The 22,719-nt window shown below is 33.0% G+C and overlaps 1 long non-coding RNA gene across 1 annotated transcript; it reads left to right on the top strand.

Moving 5' to 3' along the window:
* The first annotated feature begins 16,632 nt into the window (after nt 1–16,632).
* Nucleotides 16,633–21,264, top strand: LOC145048726 (uncharacterized). Its single transcript, XR_013683027.1, has 2 exons — nt 16,633–16,971; nt 20,444–21,264. It is a non-coding gene; the product is annotated as an uncharacterized LOC145048726 (long non-coding RNA).
* Nucleotides 21,265–22,719: the final 1,455 nt, after the last annotated feature.

The raw sequence follows: 22,719 nt of genomic DNA, 5'->3' as shown, positions 1-22,719 counted from the left end.
TTGAAATTAATAAATATTTTGACATGTGGATTTTAACATTCTGTCCTAAAATATAGGAATTCAACATTTTACCTAAAAATAGTAAATGTATGAAATAACATATAAAGTAACCATCTTAGCTTTTTAAGTAAGCCGGTGCCTACCACTATTATGTTTTTATTGGTTAATGCAATGTCTAGTGAATAATGTGTGTGTTTTAGTATAAAGCAGTAGAGTGTTATTAGGTAATTAAATTTTCTTTTTACACTTTTCAGATGTATAGTAGATGTTGATTTACTTTTAAAAGATTATATTTTTTTTATTTGAAGTTAGCTTTATCAATGAAGTCCAATTTATCTGAGTCTTACAAATAAAAAAACTGCCATCATTTCTTTATAATATAAAAAGACAATTATGTCATTTTCTTTTAATCTTGCACTTTCTATGAGAAGGTAATAAACTATATTTTTGGTATTTTAACACAAAAACACAAAAATCATAGGCAGGTAGTAAACAAAATGAACAAATGGTTCTTGAGTTTGAAAAGTACATTGTTAATTCAATGCTATGAATCATGATAAACAGTCACATCGACACAAGTAATTGTTGTTTCTTGCATTCGAATAACAGGAACATAAAATAGATCTAAATTTGATGCCAATAAACTCACGCACAGAAACAGAAACACACACACATTCATACATAAATGAACATAAACACACACACACATAAACAATCAAAATCATCAACTAATAAGAAAATAAGTTTAGTAACATAGACACAAATCAGGAACAAATTATTGAACTGAACTTCTCTGTAAATTATACATCAATATGTAAATAATGTTTATTTTTTTATTTTTTGTTTAGGTACCCATTATGGTGATAGTATGAAAAAACAGATAAATAAAATGGATCTCAGCAGGCAAAGCAAGCAATTATGTGAGAAGGTAATCAACTATTTCTTGGTATTTTATCACAGAAACACAAAAATCATAGGAATGTAGTTATAAAAATGAACAAAAATCATACGGTGTTCTCAAACATTAAAATACAAATGGTTCAAAGGTGGTAAACTTGCAGAAAATTTTAAAGTCTTGGATATCAGGAATCAAAGACATATAATTAAATGATAAATAATAAAACATAAAAAAGGTGTTGCAATCGAAATAAAGCTCTAACCTTTTGTTCTTTTCATCCATTATTCTTAGTGTGAATGGCTGATGGAACTTGTGATCAATTGGAATGAAATTGTCGAGGAAGCTTTGAAGCAGAAGAGCGTTTGCAAATAAAAGTAAGACGCGGATTCGTGGATGAATAATATATGTATATGTATTTATTTGAGCCTGGTTTTTGGGATTGAAATTTCAAATTTCAAATAATATGTGTGTAAGTTTTGTATAGATTTTTAGTTTCCTTTTGTATTAGAGATATATTTGGTATAATAGAAATTAATTCAATTTTTTTCCTTATTTTCAGGGATATGATATAACTTGAAGATATTTCTACAGCATAGAGAGTTCAAAACCGAAAGCAAAATTAAAATTCCAATTATATTTGACTAAAGGTATTTTAGGACAGAGATAATGAAAACTGAAATGCACCAAATTCGGCAACTGTTTGAAATTTAATTTAATTGCTGATATTTAGGGATACAAATGTTGATATTGATAACTGTTAATGGTGAATTGAAGTAATTTCGTGGAACAGAGGTGTGACAAATTGAGCGGGAAAAAATAAAGTATATTGCTGGAGAGAGTGTCACGTGACAAAAATGAGGTCTAAAAGAGCGACACGTGGCGTTTAAGGGAGGTTTTTATGAAGTATGGAGATTGAAACTACAATTAATCAACAAACCTCAAAAACGGGAAAACGTGCGGAAGCATGTAAGTGGCCATCAGAAGCCGGTGGTTATTCCCGTCTTGTAGAGACTAACGAAATTGGGATTAAGTTACCTATTAAAATTGAAATTGAGAGGCTAATTGGAAAAGAGTTGTAAGAAATGATACAAACGAATAGTGAAAATTCAAAGCAGTGTCTTCAAAATTAGCGAACAAAACCTCTTTTTAGATAAAAGCAGAGAAATTAGAGTGTGTGTGTATGTTAAATTATGTGTGTATGTGTATATTGTTTTTGGTATGTTACATCAAAATTAAATAATATGAGATTTTGTTTGGTATGTTACATCAAAATTAATGAAATTAATTAATGAAAATGGAAGTTACAAACAAACAATTTTATTTATATTAAATGAAAATGAAATTTTCCTATAATTTCCTTACGTAACGAGCGGTCTACAATCGTTTTCGCGTTCTCAATCTTTTCGTTCTCAATAGAACCTCTCCCGATATATATATATATATATATATATATATATATATATACACACACACACACACACACACATATATATATATATATATATATATATATATATAGAGAGAGAGAGAGTTATGTTCCAATGAGAACATTTTTTAGCCTATGAGTTCAAAAAACACGCACAAACTTCGTGACACCATTATTTCGTCCTACCCTCTGACTAACACTGACTCCTCCCGTTATGACCCTCCGACATTGACCCCGCCTCCTAGTGCTTTTCTTCTTCCCATGAACTTTCATCTATGCACGATAGTTGTTCCATAAATTCAATGCTCAAAGTCAACAATCTGATCTTCTGAAGGTACTATCACTACTCTCTCTCTCTCTATCTCTCTCTCACACACACACATTAGCACATTCTAGTTTGATTTTACTTTAATCAGGAAAACAATGGATCTTATCGAATTATGAGTGAGATTCATGATATTGTGAAATCTGACATCGTTCCATTTATAATCATGAATCGTTTCTTTTTTATGCTAATTATTCGTGTCAATGATAAATGAAAGTAGTAAGCTTTAGGGCTAGATTGGAGTCTGTTAGAGAGTTGATGATCATTGTAGGATTTCATGCACACAAGGTGTTTGTCATATTGTCTGAAAGAACCTAATAAGTGTAAAAGTTGCATTTTATGTGAAAATCCTTAACTTTGAACCCTCATTAAGCCAAACATTAAGGTCCTTAGGTTACATTGAATTTCACATCTCAATATCCCAATGAGTAACCAAAAATCATGTTAAAAGTGATAAACTTAAGGCTTAACCATTAAGTAGTTAATAGAACACCAAAAGTGATTTAAAAGCTATTATGATCAATTTTACCAAATCTGTCCTCCAACTTCTAAAATTCGTGAAAGTTAGTAGGAAAATCTAAAAATAATGAGACTTATTTTTATGGAAATATTATTGTGTCTAGTTTCTTCAAACTTTGAATCACATTTCGAAATTCCAAATCCTTGAGAGGTAAAATTGGCAATCTTCTCAGTTTGGTCCATGCTATCACAGATTTCATGCATTGTCTTCAAAATATCATAATAAATTCAACTGAACTCCATTCAAAAGCCTATAGTCATATATGGATGTATAGTTTCCCACATATAAAGGGTTTGATGTAATTCTTAGTAGATTGGTACAGTTTTATTCCAATAGTGTTGAGTGGTCCAGAATGTGACAACTTAAAGTTACTAACTTGTAGATTTAATATAAAATATAAAAAAAAACTCATTAGAACGAGATCTTTTTATCTCTGAAAAGATAAAAGAGGGAACTTTACCAATATTATTTTATCAAAATTTAAGAATGAGTTGAAAGGTAAGAAAACAGATCCCAAAAGAGTACTACAATCAAAGATAAAATAAGAAAATATATACATAAGTTTTATAAGAGTAATACAACAAAGCACAAGCTAAATAATGTTATAATTGTTGTGTAGGTTCTTAGAAAGGAAACAATCCATCTTGCTCATGCTAGCTGATTTTCAAGTTCAAGGAGGCGAGTTACACTAACTCTCCTATTATGTGTACGTAATCACATATGATTACATGTATCCAATCACATACGATTTATATGGAAAAAATTTGTTTTCGCATTTTCAATTCAATAAATTTTCTCATGTATTTAATCACATTTATTATATATATTCAATCCCATGTGATTTATATTGACAAGATTCGTTTTCGCATTCTCAATTTAATAATTGTTCTTTTTCCACATTAATCATATGTGATTAAATACATATAATCACATGTGATTATATATATGAGAATAATTGTTGAATCAAACACTTGAAAAGAAATCCTTTTCAAACACATCATATGTGATTAGACATATATATATATATATATATATATATATATATATATATATATATATATAATCACATGTGATTAAATATAAGAGAACAACTAATGAATCGACAACGCGAAAATGCATTTTGTTTACATAAATCATATATGATTAAAACATAGAATCACATGTGATTATATATGTCTAATCACATGTGATTTATGTGGATAAAATACATTTGTGTTATTCTTGTGTATTTTATCATATATGATTATAGGTATCTAATCACGTATGATATATTTAGACAAAAATGAATCTTATCCATATAAATCATATGTAATTAGATTCATATAATCATATATGATTAGATATATTTAATCAAATATGATTAATTTGGAGAAAGATTTGTTTTCGTGTTCTTGGTTCAATATTTGTTATCGTGTATATAATCACATGTGATTGTATGTATACAATCACATAGGATTTTTACAGACAAGATTCGTTTTTCAAAATAAAATCATATGTGATTAGAAATATATAATCACATCCAATTAAATGTATTTAATCACATATGATTAAAGTGGAAAAAAAAAAGAATTATTGAATCGAGAACGTGGAAATGAATCTTAGCCACACAGATTATATGTGATTATATATATATATATATATATATATATATATATATATATATATATATATATATATATATATATATAATCACACGTGATTAAATATAAGAGAACAACTAATGAATCGACAACGCGAAAACGCATTTTCTTTACACACTACTAGAAAAAAGGCCTTTTACGACGCTCATTGCGCATCGTAAAACGCTCAGACGACGCGCAAATGCGTGTCAAGGAAGGCCCTGTCATAAAGAGAGACGACGCGCATTTACGACGCGCATTTATGACGCTCGTTTACGACGCGCGGTTATGACACGCAATGCGTATCAAGGAAGGCCCTGTCATAAAGGAAGACGACACGCATTTGCGTGTCGTAACCTTACAACGCGCGTGTTTATGACACGCAATGCGTATCAAGGAAGCCCCTGTCAAGAAAGGCCATGTCATAAACGAAGATGACACTCATTTTTGCGTATCATAATTTTAAATGTTAAAAAAATTATTATTTATAGATTTACTAATTTTCAAATTAAATAATACATTAAAAATCTCATAATACAAAATAAAATACCATAAATAACAAAAATAATTCATTTCACTAATATGTCAAATACAAATAATTATTCCAATAGTGAGTAAATGTTATAAAAAATGAACTCATTTATATACAATTGCATTATCTAGCTTACTATGTGCCAACAACTCTCTATGTGTTTACTTTTGCTTGAGTCTCGTTTCCTCCAAAGCTTCTAGCCATGCCAAAATATGATATCTTTAATTCATCAAGTCCTTGGCGTGAAGTCTTAAATAGAAGCTTAGCTGCAATCTCCAATCCTTCTAGCAGACCCTAAAGATCATTATTGGCCATGTAGCAGGATCAACTTGCAATCTCTTTTCTGCCTTCTGAAGTCATTTGGTGTATATTCAAAGTCACCTCCATATGCCCAATATTTGCTACCATTTGAATTTTCCTTGAGTAACCCCTGAAACCAGATGCAAATATTTAGAACTACCCTTGCACCACATTTACAATTTTATAAAATTTTAGAGATGAGTTTCAAACCTGGTCAACCTAATCCCAAATAGACATGGTCAACCCAATCCTAAATAAACCCTCCTTGCCTACTTAGACATAATTCACAGTCAATAATGTTGCCTGATGCATCTTTCAGGGTGACAACTAATGTATACAGATTTAGCTGCATGCAACATAATCCAATGTTATTAGATGAAGAGGTGAAAAGAAAAGTAATTTGTTTGATTAAAAGACAAGATTTCTCACTTGCTCTGCAGACCAAAGCTTGGGATTTTTCAGTTTTCCTTCTAATCGATACCCATGAAACCCTAAAGGAAAATGAGGGGGCTGCTGAAGCTCCAAACTGGCCACGTTAGTTGATAGCAGATTGGAACCCTCATTGGTATTGATATCAAATAGTGTGGCTTCAATTTTGGCATCTGTAATGTTATTGATCTTCATAGACTTATCAAGTATTACTTCAACCTAGTGTATAAAAACACATGAATTCCACCATTATACAACTCTTCTTACTTTAAAAGATCACGAAATTATTGAAGGCGAAAAATCAGTTGTGAAGATGTTAATTACCTTTAAATCTGCATAGGTAGAACTTTCGGCTAAACTTGATCCGAAGAAATAATCTGCAATGAATACCTTAACACATGCAGACAACATAAGTTTGTGTGAAAGAATAGAATTAAACACTTGATTTGAAGAAATAATCTCCATGACTTTCCCATAGTGGGACAAAGTCGTGAAGAGAGCTTAGTAGTTGTCCCATCACCAGCATTAAGACCTTCTGCAACATTGAGGAATTCATGAAGACCTTCTGCTGCAAGTTCCACTATCCCATCACCAACATTAATATTGCTAAACAATGACAATGCCCATCCTATAAATCTATCAACTAAATTTCTAAGAATTACATGGTTTTGTCTTCCATTTGACCCAATAAGGAGTGAACATAAGACTGCACACAAGGCACCATAGGCTGTTGCAGCAGCTTGGTGTACCGTATATGATCTACATAAAGTAAACAAAATAAGTATAATGATTACCAAAAAAAAAGGAAATATAATTGTGCATCTTGCACAATAAGATCCATCACAGAATAGAAAACACTCCAGAAAGTGAAAATCAGATCTATAGCATAGGGAAAATAAAAGTATACATCATAACATGTCTTTAGCTGATTCGTCCACAGAGATAGTAAAATTCTGTAAATACTTAACACCAAGCAATTAGGTTTAGCACAAAGCATGGTTAATTCGTGCACACACACTACTAGATTTACGCTCAGACCATGTTAATTAGACACTATGATTAGTGTTAATTAGTTTTTGCTTCATACCTGTGGTGTCACAAGTTCACATGGTACTTGAGGCTCCATTCGATCACAAAGGTACTGAATTATAAGCAAATAGGAAAAGAAATAAATTATTTATTTATACATAGAAAGTAAATGATGCATTACTAGTTACCCAAGTAAATAGATTATTAAACTACCTTCACGAGAAATGACTTGTGTCTACAAACACCAAATTGTAGAGCTCCAATAGGGACAAAAGGCTCGTTATAGTTTGTGCAGACAAAAGGCTTGTTATAGTTTGATCCGGATATAGACTTGCGTGCCCTCCAAAGTGATCAGATACAAACAGAGCAAGCAAGAAAGCAATCTGTAATTTACCAAGAAAAATGTCTCCCTAATCTTTCGTGGAACCATACATCTGATTTAAATGATATAGCAATGATTTAGCACAAAGTGTTACAACATCCAACTCTTCATCCTTTTCCCTGAAAAAACATTAACTTCAGTTTACATATCATTGTCCTCTAATATACTTCTACAATACTAAACATGTATCATACATATCAAATAATATACAATTGCAACAATATTATGCATATTATCTAATTCCCAACAACAAATATCATTTGATTTCAAGAAACAAATACAAAAAGGAATTCATTTTTGCTTCTAGTTTAGCAGAAACTACATTTGATTCATATCACATATACCAAATAACATATTATTGGAGCAATACTATACATCTTATCTGATTTTCTAATTTCCAGCAACAAATATCATTTGATTTCAAGAAACAAATACCATATGTTTTTGTTTTCACTTCCAGTTCAGAAAAAACAATATTTGATTTCATATCATACATATCAAAGAACATGTAATTGTAACAATACTATGTATCTTATCCGATTTCTAGAAACAAATATCATCAGGTTTCGTTTGCATCCAATTCAAAAAAAAAAAAAAAAAAAAAAAAAACTTTTGAAGACCTTACCTTCTTCTGATGCAATGGGTGGAAGTCGACTGGAGGTGGTGATCAACCGGCGGTGGTGATCGACTAGCAGAGAATAGAGGCGATGACACTTGTGTGATTCTCCTACGCGATCGCTGATGAAAAACCGATAGAAACGTGTTGGAGTATTGTGTAGCAGCGTAGGGTTAGAAACGAGAATAACAAAAAAAAAAGACGCGGTAAAATACACTAGTAGTTATTTCTAATGTGAAGAACCCGAAGCTTCTTCTAACTTAATATGGATCAAAATGGTTACAAAAATCAGACTAAAAAAGTAAAATACACTAGTAGTTATTTTTAATGTGATATTGATGAACAATGAGACAAAAGGGTAAAATTGAAATTTGCAAACATTGTACCAGTAATTTTTTGATTTCCTGAAAAGGGGCAAAATTGTCATTTATCACAAAGTTTATAAACTACAACATATAAACAGGCTCACATACTCTTCTTCTAACTTAATCCGTGCCTCCTCCTCCTTTCGCCTTTCTTCTTCCATGGTAGCTTCCTTTTCTCTGTCAGCAACACAAATTACACGTAAGCTGACACAACTTGGCTTACGTGTCAAAAAACAAAAGTCAAATGATAAATTGAACTTGAGAGATGATGATGTTTCAGTTGGTGTAACACTTTTATCACTAAAGAAAAGGTACTTTTTATTTTACAACACGGAATCTACATTGATAAATAAATAAATAAATAAGTAAATAAATAAATATATTTTTTTACTTTGATATTAGGAGTAAGAATAAGGTCCGAATTGAGAAAACACAAGATGACATTTCAGATGATGACAATGTTGTACTAAGTGCGTATTTTAAGAGAAAAAAGAAGCAAAAATATTATCACCAATGTAGTACCTGTTGTTCATGTATTAAGCGTTGAGTAGTGAGAGAGGGTGAGGGAGGGTGTGCCGTAGGCCTAGGGTAAGATCCTAGACCTCCTCCATGTCCATCAATCAAACCATTTTGCATGAACTGATGAGGGGCATATAGGACATTTACATTATATTTCATCAGGGTAAATTGTTTCATTTACATTACACCTCTGCCATCATGTCCAACACATCTACACAAGTCACAAAAACATTTTGAAATGTAAATATAAATCTCAAATTAAAAAAATACAATTATTATTATTAGTAACGTTGACCTTGGGATTGGGAGGAGAGAATCATAAGGATCACGTTCACATTGAAGGATTGAAGATTGTTGTTGATAGGGTCTGTGAGTGTGAGTGTAAGGTTAAACCTCAGGTACAACAACAGTATGTGTTTCCTACATATACAAATACAATACAATCATTGCACCTTTATTTTTATCAAACACCACACCAACCACATCAATATTTAAACAATCCCTAATACCAATCTACTTTCACTCTACTTCCATTTCTTGCATTTAAGCCTTTAAAAATAATAATCATACCATCTCCTTGAAGTGTCTTGTAGACAATGAATAAAAAAGAATCAGATACAACAACAGCAATAACATATGTGTTGGTTCAGCCCCTGTTTCACACAACAAAAACAGAGTAAAAAGAGAGAAGATGCAGGGGTCAATTCTCTTCATTCCAATCTTTAGTGAGTCCTTCCAGATATACCTTTTTAGGATGGACAACCTGTTATCATGAAGGTCTGAAACCCTTGATCTAATTTCTCCCAAATTTCATTAGCATCAAATGATAATTAATAATAATGTTCTTGATGATTGCAGATACCTGAAACCTATTTTACTAGTTCCTACCTAGAACACAATAAGAAAAACATTAAGGAAAGGCAACTGTCATCATTGGTCACACCAGACCTGCTTAACTTCCTTCTCTGGAAAAACAACACAGGAGGACAAAATCGTGATTTTTTTCATCTTCTCAAGTTCAATTCGTTACATTGGCTTGTAATGTCTGGAAGTATACCTCCTCCATGTCCTTGATTTTGGTAGCTCCTTGTAATACCATCACCAGCAAGATCATTAAGTAACTGTGTAGGATCTTTAGATCCACCATGTTGCAGTAACTTTTTTCTAATAATAGTACCAGTCTCTAATGACAATGGATCCTCCTTGCATACTCTTTCCCATAAGGTTGATGCAAAATACTTTGCATACAAGTAGCTATAATAACCTACAATAAAAAAACATTTTTTTCAAGTAAAAAATTGGCATATTTAACCCTGCTTAATTTACTACAATTTCTTTTACCTATGATTGCTTTTCCCCTGTTCTGTCTATTTCTTTTACCTTGGTGCACAAGGTGCAAATTGAATGTAACTGCAACGCCCAGAACAAAGATCTCTGAGAATGTTTTGTTGTTTGGTCCACTCCATATTTGAACTTAAATAAACAGTAAGTATATTTGCCTGTTATTGTATCCAAACACAAGATTTGATGTTCACTATAACAAATAAATGTGAATGTTCATAGGTTAAGGAATCATCAAACCATTAATTATCACCAATAGATTCATTAGTCTCGCATGTTTTGGTTCCCAAATCAGAAAAAAAAAATCAAATTCGTCCCAAAGAAGAAATAATCCCTAACAGTGATGAATAGGAAAAACTAACCATTTTAAGCAACAATTATTATACCTCGTAGAGAAGAAATAAGGAGCTTTGCTAACCCCTGTCGCGGCCATTAATCTTTGTACCCTCACACAGTCACACAGGGAGCATGGAGCGATCTCAAAAGTCTCACAGGTCTCGTCAATATAACCCCTCAGTCAAGAAGAAATCCGATACTGATAAGAAGAAACGAGTCCTCACCGATGATAAGAAACGATACCCTAGTATTGATATGAAGAAACGCGACCTCACCGATGATAAGAAGCAAAACCCTAAGGTTTTTCGAATGTTTCTTGATTTTCCAGAACAAGATAAGAACAAGTGTGGTGTGGACTTACAAGTAAGGCCGTATAGAGGTGAATAGGAGGCTGAGATCGATCTCAAGCGATGATAGAAGTTCAGCTACCCAGGAAGATGCTAATACCGGAGAAGAACTCTTTTATGAATTTCAGCATCACGAGCAAACCCAATAATTACCTGATGGAAAACCGAGAAGATGAAGGAAGACAAGACGATCATAGAAACGAAGAATAAAGAAAGGGCAGAGATAGTTGGAGACTGCGAGGGAGGTCGACATACGACAACGACAAACTTCATCATCTTCTTCCACTGCCTGGCAGTGTGTGATTCGCGGCGACGACGTGATTAGGGCAAGAGGGAAACAAGCATCGAAATCGACAATGCCATCTCCGAAATTGACCGGAAAGCAACTCCATTCATCATCACCGACAGACCCATCCTAGTCTCCCTTATTTCCGTCACTTCTCACTGTATAGAAACAAGAGGGGAGAGTCGATTGTGAAGATGAAGAAAAGAAGGTAGAAAAGAAAGGCGGGTTTTCAAAATTTTAGGGCTTCGTTTTCCCCCATTATCTTCTCAAGGCGCGTTTCACTAAAATTATTAAGCGACACCTACAGAAGACGCACGTTTAAGATAAAGCGCCCTCCGTGTTTTTAATTTTTTTTCTTGAGACACTAATTTAAGGGCACGCAAAAATGCGTGTCCACTATCCTTCAAATTTTGGAAGTCTAACATTATTTTCAAGGACACTCAGAAATGCGTAACGTGAATCAACGAGTGTCATTGTTTGCACGTCATTAAAGGCTATTTTTCTTGTAGTGACATAAATCATATATGATTAAAACACAGAATCACATGTGATTATATATGTCTAATCACACGTGATTAGATATAAGAGAACAACTAATGAATCGACAACGCGAAAACGCATTTTCTTTACATAAATCATATATGATTAAAACATAGAATCACATGTGATTATATATGTCTAATCACATGTGATTTATGTGGATAAAATACATTTTTGTTATTCTTGTGTATTTAATCATATATGATTATAGGTATCTAATCACGTATAATTTATTTAGACAAAAATCAATCTTATCCATATAAATCATATGTATACATATAATCACATGTGCTGGTGGTGGGGGTGTTAGACAAAGTTCACGAAAACAAATACTTTCCACATAAATCATATATGATTAAATACATTAATTACATGTGATTATATGTATATAATAACATATATTTATATCGACAATATTCATCATTACGTTCTTGATTCAATAGTTTTTTTTTAATAACTCTAATCACATGTGATTAAATACACGAGAACAACTATTGAATCGAGAACACGAAAATGAATATCGTCCACATAAATCATATGCGATTAGATATATATAATAACATGTGATTATGTGTATCTAATCACGTATGATTTATGTGGCTAAGATCCATTTCCACGTTCTCGATTCAATATTTGTTTTTTTCCACTTTAATTATATGTGATTAAATACATTTAATCGGATGTGATTATATATTTCTAATCACATATGATTTTATTTGGAAAAACGAATATTTTCTGTAAAAATTATTTGTGATTATATACATACAATCACATGTGATTATATACACAATAACAAATATTGATCCAAGAACACGAAAACAAATCTTTATCCAAATTAATCATATGTGATTAAATATATCTAATCACGTGTGATTATATGAATCTAATCACATATGATTTATGTGAACACAATTCATTTTTGCTTTGTCGATTCAATAGTTGTTCTCATTTATTTTATCACATGTGATTATATGTATAATCGTATGTGATTAAGTATATGAACATAACTATTGAATCGAGAATGAAAAAATGAATCTTGTCCACCTCAAATCATATGTGATTATATACATATAATCACATGTGATTATATGTATCTAATCACATGTGATTTATGTGGACAAGATTCGTTATCATGTTGTTGATTCAATTATTGTTTTTTCTCGACTTTAATCATATGTGATTAAATATATCTAATCACAAGTGATTATATGTATCTAATCACATATGATTTATATGGACAAAAAAGAACAGTGTCCATATAAATCATATGTGATTAGATACATATAATCACATGTGATTTTATACACGAGAACATATATTGAATCATATGTGATTAAATACATAAAATCATATATATATATATATATATATATATATATATATATATATATATATATATATTAATAAATACATTAGAAAATTTATTGAATAGAAAATACAAAAACAAATTTTGTCCATATAAATCATTTGTGATTAGATACATATAATCACATATAAATCATTTGTGATTAGATACATATAAAAGTAATTATTCAGTCAAAACCACAAAAATAAATATTGTCTACATAAATCATATCTGATTAAATACATATAATCACATGTAATTATATGTATCCAGTCATATATGATTTTGTATGGTTGAGACTCAATGTCAAATTCTCGATTAAATAATTGTTCTTTGTCCACTGTAATCATATGTGATTAAATACATATAATCATATGTGATTATATGTATCTAGTCACATATGATTTATACAGACAAAAAATAATAATGTCTATATAAATCATATGTGATTAGATACATCTAATCACATATGATTATATACACAAGAACAACTATTGAATCTAGAACACAAAGATAAATATTATCCACATATATCATATGTGATTAAATGCATATAATCACACATGATTATATGTATCTAATCACATATGATTTTTCTAGACAAGATTCATTTTCACATTCTTGATTTAATTATTGTTTTTTCCACTTTAATCATATGTGATTAAATACATTTAATCAGATATGATTATATGCTTCTAATCACATATGATTTTACTTGGAAAAAACGAATCTTGTCTATATAAATCATATGTGATTAGCTATATAAAATCACATGTGATTATATACACGATAACAAATATTGAATCAAGAACGTGAAAACAAATCTTTATCCACATTAATCATATATGATTAAATACATCAAATCACATGTGATTATATGAATATAATCACATATGATTTATGTATCTAATCACATATGATTAAATATAATTAAATACTTATAATCGTATGTGATTATATGTATCTAATCACATATGATTTATATGGTTGATATTCATTATCACATTCTCGATTCCATAATTGTTCTTTGTCCACTGCAATCATATGTGATTAAATACATATAATCATATGTGATTATATGTACCTAATCACATATGATTTATACGGACAAATAATAATGATGTCTATATAAATCATATGTGATTAGATACATATAGTCACATATGATTATATACGCAAGAACAATTATTGAATCGAAAACATAAAGATAAATATTGTCCACATATATCATATGTGATTAAATGCATATAATCACTTGTGATTATATGTACGTAATCACATAGAATTTATGTGGAAAATATTTATTTTCGCGTTCTCGATTCTGTTGTTGTTCTTGTGTGCTTAATTACATGAGATTATATGTATCTAATTAGATATGATTTATATGGACAATATTCATTTTCACGTTCTTGTTCAATAGTTGTTCTTGTACATTTAGTCACATATAATTTCTATACACAAGATTCATTTTCGTGTTTTTGATTAAATAACTTTTCTTTTTATACATTAATCATATGTGATTAATACATACAATCACATATGATTAAATATATAAGAAAAAATATTGACTCATGAATATTATCAATATAAATCATATGCGATTTGATACATATAATCATATGTGATTAAGTACATTAGTACAACTATTGAATTGAGAAAGAAATAATGAATATTGTCCACATAAATCATATGTGATTAAATACATATAATCACATGTGATTAAATATATTAGAACAATTATTGAATCGACGCAAGAAAAAATATTTTTCATACGAATCATATGTGATTAAATATATATATAATCACATGTGATTAAATACACAATGAACAACTATTAAATCAACACGTGAAAAAAAAATATTGTCCATATAAATCATATGTGATTAAATACATATAATCACATATGATTTAATACATGATGTTAATTATTAAATAAAAAACACGAAAATAAATACGACCCACGTAAATAATATTTTATTAAATACATATAATCACATGTAGTTATATGTATCTAATCACATATGATTTACGTAGACAATATTCATTTTTGCATTATCGATTCACTAGTTTTTCACGTGTATTTAATCACATGTGATTATATGTATTTAATAACATATAAATCATATATGATTCAATACATATAATCACATGTGACTCGATACATATAATCACATGTGATTATATACAATAGAAAACTTAATGAATCAAAAACACAATAATAAATCTTTGTAGGTGGGGGTAGGGGTGGTGGCGGCGGGTGGTGGAGGTGGGGTGGTGATGATGTGTGGTGATGGTTGGTGGGTGGTTGCAAGTGGTAGTGATAGTAACGGGTGATGGTTTTGGTGGGTGGTGGGTATCAGTGGTGGAGGTGGGTGGTGGGGGGTGGTGGCGAGTGGTGTTGGGTGGGTGGTGATGATGATGGGTGGTGATGGTAGTGGCGGGTGGTGGTGATGGTTATGGTGGGTGGGTGCTAGGTGGTGTTGGTGGTGGGTGGTAGTGGGTGGTGGATAGTGATAGGTGGTGGGTGGTGGTTGGTGGTGGTGGCAAGTAGTGGTTGGTGGTGGTGGGTGGTGGAGGGTAGTGGTGAGTGCTGATAGGTAATGGGTAGTGATGGGTGGTGGTGGCGAGTGATGGTGGTTGGGTAGTGATGGTGGTGGCGGGTGGTGGTTGGTGATGGTGGTGGTAGGTAATGACGGGTGGTGGGTGGTGGTTGGTGGTGGTGGTTAGTGATGGGTGGTGGTGGTGGGTAGTGGTGGTGATGGCAAGTAGTGGTGGCAGGTGATGGTGGTGGCAGGTGATGGTGGTGGTGGGTAATGATTGGTGGTGGGTGTCGGGTGGTGGTTGGTGGTGACGGGTGGTGGGTAATGGTGGGTGGTGGTGGTGGGTGGTGGTGGGTAGTGATGGGTGGTGGGTGGTGGTTGGTGGTGGTGGTGGTTATGGCAGGTGGGTGGTTGTGGGTGGTAGGTAATTATAGGTGGTGGGTAGTGGTTGGTGGTGATGGGTGGTAGGTAGTGATTGTTGGTGGTGGTGGCGAACGGTGGTGATGGGTGATGGTGGCGGGTGGTGGAGGTGGTTGGTGGTGGTGGTGGTGGGTAGGTGGGTGGTGATGGGTGGTGGTAGCGCGTGGTGGTGGTGGTGGGTGGTGTTGGTTGGGTGGTGAGTGGTGTTAGTTAGTGGGTTTTTTAATTGTTTGTAATTATTTTTTGATTTATATGAATATTATTTTATAATTTTAATTAAAATAATTGTATTTTTCAAATTTGTTTTTTGTTCTCGCGATAAAAAATGTTCTCGATTGAACGTTCTATATATATATATATATATATATATATATATATATATATATATATATATATATATATATATATATATATATATATATATATATATATATAGGGATAGTGAATATACCTAATGGTATATAAGATTAGGAACCCAATAATCGAAACTGCGTCGTTTGACAGTGTTTGTGTAAGAAATAAAAATCGATACGTGAATACTTCCTAAAAACACTGAAAACTATTGTATCCTTACACTAAAAACACCGAGTTTCTTTGATTTCTTGATTTTTTCTGATTTGCCATCGATTAACCATTATATAGTTACTTCTGGTTTCGTGAGTTCGACTAATTTCTAGAGGTGCCCTGGTTCGTGAGTTTTGTTGATTTTGAAGGTCTGGTGAATCCTTTAGTAGTTCAGTGTTGGAGTTTTCTTATTGCGTATATGCATCAATTCTTCCCAATAATATTAATCACGAAGATTGATAAAGCAAACCTATCTTATTTAGAATCGACTGGGGTGTTTGAACGATACCAGGTGATAAGTTGAGACATTTTTTGATTTCATCTTCTTCAATTTTTTCTTGGTGTGCATTAGGTAATTTCTATAGATTGGGGTGTTTGAACAATAGCAGGTTCAGCTATGGTGATTAGCTTCTATGTATTTTCTTTTTCAAATATAATGTCTCTAGTAATGTACAGTAATGTACACCAGGTGTTTGATTAAATGTGTTAGTGAAATCTTGTCCCAATATGTATAAAGATTGATTCTTTTGCTAGGAAAAAATGCAATTTCGGGTGTTGATTGAATTAAGTGACCATGTTACTACAAAATTTGAAAGAAAGTAGTTTGATCGGGTTTTTAGTTCTAAGCATAAAGTTTTTGTTTCTATTTCCGGTTTCCGATGAATTTGAGAAAAAATATTGATGATGTCTCTTTCTTTTTGTTCTTCACTTTCTTATTTTATGGTTAAATTGATAACTCGGATAAGACAACGACTTCATCTGCTTACAATATTAGGTACCCGATAATCAAAATTGTGTCGTTTCGTTTTGCTACGTCAATACTTCCTTCCTAAAAACACACTGATAACTACTATTTCCTTCCTAAAACACCGAGGTTTGTCATTTATTAACCTAAAAAACATGAAGGCTCCATCATTTCTTGATTTTGCTGCTTCGCCATCAATTTATACTTATACAACATGGTTTGATTCGTGATTTTGGCATCAATTCTTCGATCAATCTTATAGCTTTATTGATTTTAGATTGCTTCCATGATTACGTGTATTCGCCAATTCTTCCCAATTAGATTTATACTAATTTCACTTGACAAATTAAGGCGTTTTTCGATTACATCTTCTTCAATTTGTTCTTAGTGTGCATTAGATAAAATTAAATTAGATATATACTAATTTCCTTATATTTAGCTGTGTGAACGACACCGGGTTCATTATATGGTAATTTCTATGCATTTTTCTTTACAAATATATTGTTTCTGATAATGTACACCAGGTGTTTGATTAAATGTGTTAGTGAAATTTTGTCTCAATATGGGTTAAAAGGCATTGGCTTTTATTGACAATGGGTGTTACTCATAATTTTTTGGATTTAATTCAAAAAGTTTGCATGATTAAGAACTTGTTACCCCTTGTTTGTACAATGGTTGTTTTTCATAATTTTTTTGGTTTCTCTTGGGTCTTCTGGAGCTGTTGGTTTGTTTTCCTCCATTTTCCCTTATTTTGTGGATGCTCCTGGTTTTTTCTCTCTTCCAAGATTGCTTGTGGATCGCTAGTCAGTTTGGGCTTGCCCAGTTCTAAATATGGTTTCAATTTTAGCATAAATATTGTTAAAGCAATGAAGACAAGTTCTATTACTATGGTTTTAATTGTTTTTGTTAGAAAAGTTAAGTTTGTAATTCTAGCCACAGGTTTCTTCACTGATTAATTGTTTATTTTATTTGTATGACGAATTAGGAAAGTTAATTTAGCAATTTGTTACACGATAATGGAATGGAAGGGTATGAAAGATAAGTATGTTCACATAGAAGCAATGTTATTCTACTTGGGTTTTGATGATCCGTTGAAGGAGATACAAAAACTAATTGTAACATCCCGAGTTCAGGAGTGAAAGTTCGGGGTTCAAAGTGAAAATGTGAAAGGGTAACTCGGCGATTCCATGGGTGGACTCGGCGAGTAGGGTCGCGATGATGGTCGAGTGATAAGTGACCAACTCGGTGAGTCTCAAGGGTGGACTCAGTGAGTTGGTGTTGCATGGAGAAAACCCTAATCCCGGGGATTTAGCCCTATATAATGAACATAAAACCCTCTCCCCAACCTCTTTACTCTCCCTTGAAGTCCAGAAACCCTAGCTTACGGTTATGAGAGAGTTGGAGAGCATTTAGAGCCTTGGAGGAGGAAATCTTGGAAGTGAAGTGAAGAACAAGAAGGTTGGAGCAAGGGGCTTTGCATAGATTTAGCTTATTCTTCAGTTGGAGCTTTCATTTGAGGTAATAATCTGCTGTTTGAGCTTTTGTGCATCTAAATCAATCAATTGTGGGGTTTTTGTGGTATGTATGAGGTCTATCTCAAGTTTGGTGTAAGATCTGAGGTTGCTACCTCAGATCTAGGTGGTTAATGATCCAGAAAGCCATAAAGTCTATGCTTAAGAGTTGTTGGTGAAGTTCTTTTGTCCCAAACCCTATCCCTAGAGTATATTATGCTTAGATCTCTTTGGATTCACGTAAAGTTTGCAACTTTACGTGAGGAATAGCTTGTGGAAGAGTAGATATGTGGATTGGAACCCCTGCATGGCTTGGAAAGCCTCTGTATGGGTTAAGAGCTAGTGGTACTCGGTGAGTTGCTTGAAGATGGGAAGAAACTCAGCGAGTTGGAAGAACAACTCGGCGAGTTGATTAAAGATAGCCTTGGACTCGGTGAGTCTGTTCTTGGACTCGGCGAGTCTGATCTTGAGGTCCTAGCCTTTTCTGGTTAAGCTAAGAATCGGTGAGTCAAGGGATGACTCAATGAGTTGGAAGGGGGTCCTTTTCAGTATGGGGGACTCGGCGAGTAGAGTCAGCCAGAAGGTTGACTTTGACTTTGAATTTGACCAAGGGTTGACCAGTTGACTTCCTGGGGTATTTTGGTCATTATTGGTATTTATTGAGTTTAGTCTTTTGGTATTATCAGTGGTGAAGTTCGTGTCGGAGGTTGGAGCAGGGTGAGCTATCTTGTCAGTTAGCAGTTGCGAGGTGAGTTATCCTCACTATATCGACAGGGTCTAAGGCACCAAGGCCGGCCCTTTATCGGATTGAGATCTGGATATTTGTTGTTATGTTATTGCTTTGATATGTCTGCATCCTGGTAGCTAGGATGGTATATGTTAGAGACCTAGTTAAGGTCGGTTTCCTGATATGTAGGGTGATGCTATGCTAATGACCAGTTAGGTCGGTATCCTGGTTAGGGTAATGATATGTTATGTGATCTGCTTGATCGGCTTGTTGACTATGAACTGTTATATGATTGTATGTTATGTGCACATGGTTGTTTGGACTAGAGTTGGGTTGAGGCGGGTCCTGCTTTGTGCTGTAGGCCAAGATACCCAGGGTGGACCGGTTGTTCCGAAGGCCCAGCAAGCGGTCCGGATAGGCTGTAGGCCCCCGAGGGAGGACCAGACGTGCCGAGGCTCGTAGAGTGGATCAGACCGACTGAAGGCCCGATGCGGGCGGACCAGTCATACTGTAGACTCAGAGAGTGGACCAGGTGGGTTAAAGGCCCGGTGAGGGTGGACCAACCATACTACAGACTCGAGGGACATGACTGGACTTGGAGGGTGGACCAGGTGGACTGAAGGCCCGATACGGCGGACCAGTCACACAGTAGACCCGATATGCGTGGTTGTTCTGTGATTCGATATGATATAGCATGTTATGTGTATGGTATATGTGGTTGGTATTTTGGGGGTATCTCACTAAGCTTTCGGGCTTACAGTTGTGGTTTAATGTTTTTTAGGTTCTTCAGGAGACCGTGGCAAGGCGAAGGCGTGATCGTACCGCTCCTCGTGTTAATGTTTTATGATATGGACCTGGGAATACTCTAATAATAAATGTATTGAAAACCTTTTTGTAATGACTTAATGAATTGGGATGTTTTTGAAAAGTTTAAAATTTTGTTGAAATTTTTGGTCGTTACAATAGCCTTGATAAAGAACGATATAACAGCTCTAAATGTAGTTTTATCTGATTTGCAAACTCTTCAAAACATGGAAAAGATACAATCTTCCATTCTAATACTGTTTGTTATGATCTGAAGAACATGCTAACGGGGAGCTACAAAAAAGTTTCAAGATTTATTAACAAGGACTGCGGTTGTTTCTTTTTTATATTCTTTATTCTCCTTCCCCTTTAATGGTTATAAATTAGAATTAATCTCATTCTTGCTCTTACAACAGAATATCAAGGCTCATGAAAATAGGAGACAAATCTTTTCTACAAGGCTAAAATATGGGACAGATTTGAGTTCCAGGGGTAAAATAGGAAACTTGCCTTTATATGTAGTTTATGTGTTTGTTTAGGATTCGGTTAAGATTAGTATAAATAGGGATAACGTTTAGGTTAATTTAGTTCAGTTTTTTCCAGCAATAATCAAGGGGACAAAAAATGTATCTATTTCCATTGCAAAGATCTTGGGTTGCACGGAGATGCCAAAGAAGCTGAAGATTGTATTAGATGATGTAATCATGTATTACTTAGGACATAATTTGTAAAGGTTTTTTGACGAATTGTATATGTTGACAGAAATTGTATTGAAAAGTATTGTTTTTGTTGGATTGAGCTGAAATTGCAATCCACTTTTCTTATTTATTCGAAATAGCAATGTACTTATAAATACTTTCATTTTTAACCCACAATAATATCATATTTTCGTTTTTAACCCATACTAGCATCATATTTTCGTTTTCACCCACAATAACATCATAATTTTGTTTTTCACCCATACTTGTATCATAATTTTGTTTTTAACCCACAATAGCATCATATTTTGTTTTTAACCCACAATAGCATCATATTTTCATTTTTAACCCACAATAGTATCATATTTTCGTTTTTAACCCATAATAGTATCATATTTTCATTTTGAAACACATAAGAACAACCAACATGCAACTTTAATCACAAAAATCATAAATAATGAACAAATTTTCATTTAAAAACTATACAAAAAATGTTAAGAAACATAAAACAATTTCCAGACTATTCATATATTGTTAACCCCAAAAAATGTCAAAAATGCCAAGAAGCATATCGAATTTCCGTTGCGGACAAAAACAACACAACTCATCATTATGTCTCTTCCAATGATTCATCTGCCTGATACATGTAAAAAAATATTGTTAAATGTTAATATAATTATTAGAGTTCTAAATCATTAAAAATAAATTAAATTAATATTAAAAGTACATTTCTTTTGGAACAACTAGTAGCGTAATGACCCAATCCTTGACAGTAAGAGCATGTACGTTTTTGGGAGCTTCTAAAGAAGATCTAATTCTACTAGCAATTTTAGGACGCCTTTTGTGGTAGTTGGACCAAGAGGATCACGGACAGATAATTGTGGCATCATATCTATTTGCGAAACTCCCATACAAGAACCTTGAGATGCATTCTCCAAAGACATAGATTTCTTTTGATTTGTTTGATCATGCAAAAGACTTATCAATAGTGTATTGACTTTTTGTATCTCTGAAGGGGAGTCTCTAGCTTGTTCAATTAGTTTAGTAAAATTTGAACGGACACACCATAGTGTGTAGGCACTAACTCCATTTTCATTATTCATTTCTTCGAGTCCGATACTAGCACTACCTAGTTTGTACCTAACATTAAGGATCCATCGTGGTAAAATATAGTGATTCGGGAGTTCTTTAAGATGCTTCTTCTTCATCACATATAGGCTATGCTTACATAAAATCCCATTTGTCTCATACTTAGCACAGGAACATGTTGTCACACCCCCAAACCAGAACGGCAGAAACGTTCGGGGGCGGAGGACGTCATATTCAGTATCATAACAGTTCATAGAAAGGAAAGTACACACCACCATATATGTTAAAGTTTCCAAGATGTTTACATAATTGTATTCATTACATGTTCAAAAGATAAATACATACACATCATTCAAAAGAAGTAATTAACACCGGCGCGTTAATCCCAAAAGTTGATTCCCAAACCTGCTTAGCGGTTCCCTGAGAATACAAGTTATTTCAAAGAAAAAGTGTCAACAATTATGTT

Source organism: Lactuca saligna, chromosome 5, assembly GCF_052625555.1.
Source record: "Lactuca saligna cultivar CGN05327 chromosome 5, ASM5262555v1, whole genome shotgun sequence".
Lineage (NCBI taxonomy): Eukaryota > Viridiplantae > Streptophyta > Magnoliopsida > Asterales > Asteraceae > Lactuca > Lactuca saligna.
The sequence above is the reverse complement of the archived record's forward strand: the minus strand, read 5'-3'. Positions and strand labels throughout refer to the sequence as shown.